The sequence below is a fragment of the Harpia harpyja genome, chromosome 12 (genome assembly GCF_026419915.1).
Source record: "Harpia harpyja isolate bHarHar1 chromosome 12, bHarHar1 primary haplotype, whole genome shotgun sequence".
Taxonomy (NCBI): domain Eukaryota; kingdom Metazoa; phylum Chordata; class Aves; order Accipitriformes; family Accipitridae; genus Harpia; species Harpia harpyja.
Window position 1 is genome coordinate 12,209,933 of NC_068951.1, and position 6,000 is coordinate 12,215,932.

Consider the following 6,000-nt stretch of genomic DNA (forward strand, 5'->3'; position numbering starts at 1 on the left):
CAATTTCCAAGACTACCAGGCTTCCAAAAATCCATTCGGACTTCCCAGCCAAGAGCTAACAAAAAAGGAGGGTCTGGCTGGTTTAGACCCACAGTGGGCTCAAACCCAGCGTGCCCCTTGCCCTCACATCATGTGCACATAGATGGTCTCGATACCTTTGCGTTCAGCCCAGTCCCACAAGATGTTTCCCTGGGATGAGATTTTACTCTAGGATTTTAACTAAAGATCCTTTACACTGTAAGATTCCCAATGTGCGCACCCACTGCTGATCCCCAGCACTGTCCCCACTGCCCACCCTTGGGACCTGGCAGCAGCCCTCCCACCCCATTGATTGCCCTGGGCAAGCAGCCCCCCGTGCCAGCTTGCCCCTTGCGCAGAACGGTTTGAGATGAGAAAGGCACTTGCCAGGAGGGAAACTCTGGTTGCCTGCTTCTCTGCTGCAGCTCCTCCTTCTCCCCAGAAGACTTATCCCCTCGGCCACCTTCATGCTTGGGCTGCCCCTCTCCATGCTCTTCGATCAGCCCCATCAGGCAGATGAGACGGCAGGTTCTGGGAGATGTGCGAGCTCATCATGGGGACATCAAAGCCAGGAGCGTGACTCTGTAAGGAGTGGACAGAAACTTAACTGCATGCACAGTACCAGTTTATCATTTATTTAAACTCAATCTTTCAATAATTCATGCCAGCCTTTCACTGTGTAGCAGGACAACAATGGCAGGAGCGCAGCGATGCAGGCAGTGAATAACCACATCTGGAACAGATGTTCAGTTCTAAATAAAAGCTGGTTTTGCAGAGAATGTTATAAGTGCCATGGGAATAGTGTGCTCTGGGACACAGCCCTGCTCCTTCCAGGGGGCAACAGCGATTTGCTCATATGTTTTGCAATGCAGAGTTGGCACAGATCAAATGAAACATCCAGGGCTGCCTTCAGCTACAGCCCAGTAGTCGCAAGAGAGCAGACCTGCAGCGTCTGCAGGCGTCTCCTTGGAAGCACTGGGCAGATGCCAGCATGGCACCTCTGAGTGTGAACATGCAATGCCATGACTCCTCCCAACAGCGAGCTGTGCTCCGTGTCCACTCCCACCAGCGCCAGCCTGGAGCATGTTAGCATGGGGTCCCTGCACACAGTCAAGAGTGTGCCCACCTCCCTCCCATGGAGATATTGCTGCTGTTTCTAGGAGTGAGCTGGGTCCAGCCGATGCTCCCATGTTGCAAGGATGTGGGTGCAAGCACCCTTGCACAGGAGGAGGAGCCAGGGCCACCCATGCACTTGCCAAGAGCCACACAGATATCTGCAGGGCACCCACCACAGGTACACCCAACCCCCCAGCCCCCAGGCAGGGTATCGCCTTCAGCAAGCATCTCTTCTCCAGTCATGAAACACAAGATCTCCAGGTCTGACCAACATCTTCTGCACTGTGTCACTAAGCTCCTGTCCATCACCACACGCCACCTGCTGCATCACTGCTATTCGAAAGACACCTGCAAAACTCATTCCCCACCTCTGTGGACATACCTCTCCACACTCCCACTTCTCTTCTGCATCCAAGACAAGCCAGTGTCTCTACTACCAGGACCATTCATAGCTTGTACCTGCTTGACCCACCATCCCCAATTCCCGTTAGGACATCAATCCATGCCTTCAACCACCCCACAATGTCAGCCATTATCAGGCTCTTGTTACACTTTGAACCAGCACTTTATTCCTTCCCCTGTGTTGGCCCTTATGCCTGGGCAAGTGCCCCCAAATGAGCTATATATGTACCTTGTTATCCTTCCTGAAACCACCTCCATAACAGCCGTGAGCCTGTTGGTGCCGAGATGTACCTTCCCCGTGCCAGTCACCGTTACCTCTCTCTTCTCCCCTGCCCATCTGTCACTAGCCGTCTGGCCTTGCTCTCCTTCTAAGTGGTTTTTAAGCGCTTTGAAGCAAGAACTTATTTGCCATTTCATCTGCAATTGCACAGCACCTAGCGCACTTGAGGCCTGACCCAGGACCAGACCTCCAAGGTGTATTATTATTATTATTACTACTACTAGCACTGTTATTACCAACTCTCTGAGGTTCCGCTTGGGCTCTTGATAGAGTCCTTACATTTTTTGGACTATCTGACTTATCTCTGTGTTTTGCAACACATCCTCCAATAGCTGGATTCCACTCTTTTTCTGGATAATGCAAATTTACAGATGACTTTCACTGCAAATTTTCTTGCTAATAGTGTCTTGCTCTTATTCTTAAATGTGAACCTTGCACTTTACCCTGCTAGCCGACCACTTAATGCCAGTAAGAAATTGTCTTTTTTTTTTTCTAGATAACGGCTGATCATCCAGATTGGTTGGATAATGAAATAAGTAATGACATTAGAAGCCCATTAATCAGTAGCGAGCAGCAAATAACATACAGTGCAAGACTGTCAACTGCTCCTGAAGGACAAGCTAAGGGGAACTGTGGGCAAATGGTGAAACCACTCAAAATCTGGTCCCCTGGTCTCCACATCTTTCTTTTTTACTACCTTAAAGTGGCCAACAATCAATTCTTCTCGTGGGGGACCCGGACTTGTGCCAGGTAGTCTGCTGTCCAGATTAGACCCCAGTAGGTGGAAGATCCCCATTACATTCACAACCCAGCTGAATTTCACACTCAGCAGGAACTCACTTTCTGCAATTTCTTCTACTCCCTGGTGCAGGACATGAAAAAAGAGGGAGGAATCCAGGAGGGTCCCTCTCCACAATCGCATGAACGGTGGTGGTGGTAGAACACAGCTCACACCTCCAGCAGGACTTTCCTCTGTGAGCTTGTTCTGACGTGAGCTACGTTTCCCCAGAAGCATCCCCAGGAGGAAAGGGCACATTGTGTTGGAACAAGCGCTTGCAGTTGTCATGCCAGCGGGTGTGTAACAGGAGATGCTAAAGCAGATCTCAAATAAATGTGTGAGCGAAGTCACCCCTCGGAGAGACCAGCCAGTGGGGTCACAGTCAAGAGTGCAGGCATCTCTATTAGCACAGAGGCTGATTTATTAATCTCGCTGTGTATCTACACCCACAGAAAATGTGGTACCCTTGGGGCCCAGTGTCTTCAATCCACATTTATAAACGTCTCTCCCAAGGGACTGCTCAGCTGTGTTACACACAGCTGATGACAGCTTCCCTCCACCTTTACACAAGGTAGCAAGATGTAGACGACAGGGATCCTAGGAAGAGAGCCATCATGGTTAAATGCCATCCTGAGTTGCCGAGGACCTTTCCCCATGTGGAGCCATGTATGCTCACTCTGGGGCAGAGGAGGATCAGGAAGACAACCTTAAAAAAAAATGGTCAAAAAGAAGACAGAAGTGAAGCCCTTTTTAATCCCCTGCCTAGAATCCCTCTGTATTCACCTTCAGCCCATCTCCCACTACCCCAATGAGGCTGTGAACATGTCTCCACCTTGATGGCAGCTGTGTCACTGAAATGGTTAAGTGGGGAAGCATTTGCAACCCAGCCCCCTTGGCTGGCCAAGCACTGCAGCACTCCTGGCCCTAAGTTTACTTTCCTCTTTTGCTTCTCGCTCTCTCGTGCCAACCGTAAGGATCTGGCCCGCTCCTCAGCCCGCTATGCCAGCACGAGCACAGTGACTCATTCAACAGCTCTTCATCACAACACATTCTTTCAATGGGACTTCGTTTTGGATGGCACTTGTCTTCAAAATCTGATGCCGGAGAAAGGCAAGAAATGCATAAACATGGGCACAAAGTGAAGAGGGGGGGAGCAGGGGGGTTGGGTCAAAACTGGTGGGGTGATACTAACTTCCTTTTTACCTCCACCAGCAGATAACCAATTTTGCTATTAAGAGGAGAAACCCAGTTCAAAGTAAAAAGAAAGGCCTTCATATCACTTCTTCCATCAGGCTGACACCTCTTCATCTTGGGGAATTTAACATCTGTTACATAATTCAGAGAATGTGTGGTTATTTTCCAGGCTTATTAATAGCTCAAACCCTAAGACTTAAAATGAAATTCAGCAGCTGCTCCAGACTTCACCTCTCAGAGAAGTAGGTGAGAGCAGGTACAATGGCTGGCTGAGGGTCAGGGCTTTCAGTCACTTCAATGCTCCTCATTACAAGCCATAAAGGACACAGCTTGGACTGATGCTGAGACATCTGGATTTCCAGATTTTCCTCAGTACTTTTTTCCTTTCACTTCTCATTTTTCTTTCCAGTGGAGGCAGAAGAGAGGGGAGAAGATCACAAATATGAGATTGGGCTAGAAGAGTGCAGACAGGAGGGGATGGAGATAGTGCATCACAAAGCACTTTCATTCATAGGGCGCTCAGTAACGTCCAAAATGACTAACACAGCTTACAGGCGCTTTGATGTAAGGATTTTTTTCTTAATGCATATGTTGCCCTCTAAGTTGGAGAACAGGCTGAAGAAATGCAGTTGGCACCTGGAGTAGTGAGAAGGTTGTTTGTAGCTTGGGCTGCTCTGTTCCTGGGGGGGATGGAAGTACACCACCATGGGCATACCTCTCCACTCAGTAATAAATGCCTTAAATGCTCTCTGACAATATTTTCAGGTAGGATTCAGGCTGGGCAATAGTCTTGGCAATGGTGAGGCTGTGGCTAAGACAAACAAGTGTGTACATGGCTGTTCCCAAAACGCACAACCTGCAGGTCATAAGTCATATCAGGCAATGGTAAAGCCCCCAGCCCTTGCCATCTCCAGCCCATCTAAGCATGAATGACTATATAGGGTCATGCAAATGATCTTCTCACTCTCTTGATCTTTTCAAGAAGAACCTGAAGTTCAGCTTGATCCAATCCCAAATTCACGTGTGGCTTTAAGCCAATGAGGAAAAAGCAAGCCTACCAAAAAATGGTGACTAATGCCATTTTCTGGCACTTAATAAAGGCCAAGAACATTTGACAAGAAAGGCTAAGTTCACCAGACACCACTGGTCGCTGCAGGGAAGGAGGTGGCTGTGATGCTCTGTTCAGCTCTGAGCCCCACCAGTTTCAGACACTCAAGTGAGAGGCAGGTGACCCAAGCCCAAGAGCTCAGTTGGCTGGGTTCAGAACAGCAAAGTACATGGCCTAAACTTCAGGCTCTCAGAAGTTTGGTTTGGTTCCAGTTATAGCAAATGCTCACTAGGACAGAGAGCAGAGCTCATACATCTCATCCTACCAGGAAAAAAACAGACAGTAGGTTGTTATTTCTTCATGTCTAGTGAATATCCAATTATTTATACAGTGCAAAGCAGCAGCAGGAAAACATAAGGGAAATCCACGCAAAGACATGATACAATCTTGGAGGCAACTCCACTAAGGAGGCAAAAGTCCTTGGCTCAAGACCTTCTTTCAAGCTGAGTAGAGAGATGCTGTCAACCAACACATCCCACCTTCCGACCCACTGCTGGATCAAAGACTGGCATGCTTCCCCGACCCTAGAGACTGCAAATCACAATCTTCATGTGGTCAAGAACCACAAGATATCTACTATGCCCCAGGAGATCTGGCGGAAAGGTGTCATAGACAGGACCCACACTGCAGCCTGAAGCTCAGTTGGGTTTGTGGTCTGTCCAGGCATCTCCAGCAGACCTTGCTGGCTTGTTTGCTCCCAGCCAAGAGATGTGGGTTACTCAGGTCTCCACTCTACCCCCGGGAGAATTTCCCATGCAAACTAAAATGATATTCTGCAAAAAAAATTATTAAGTAAACCATTCCTCTAAATGCGAATTCACCAAATTAAAAAACTGCTTCAGTTGATCCAAAACTATGCTTTCAGACCAAAATCAGAAGGTACCATTCTGGCGGAGGAAAAAAAGCTGTCAGCTTCATCACAATATGACTGAGATTTTTTTTTTTTTTCCTCCCTGTAGCTGCCTTTTTCAACCCCACCCAGCTGAAAGTTCGCTCATTTTTACTTTCATAGGCAGCACTTCATATTTTTCCTCTCCATCCAGCCATGCTTATCTGACCACATGGGTCTGCAACAATCATTTCTTATTCCTTCCTCTGTACCTG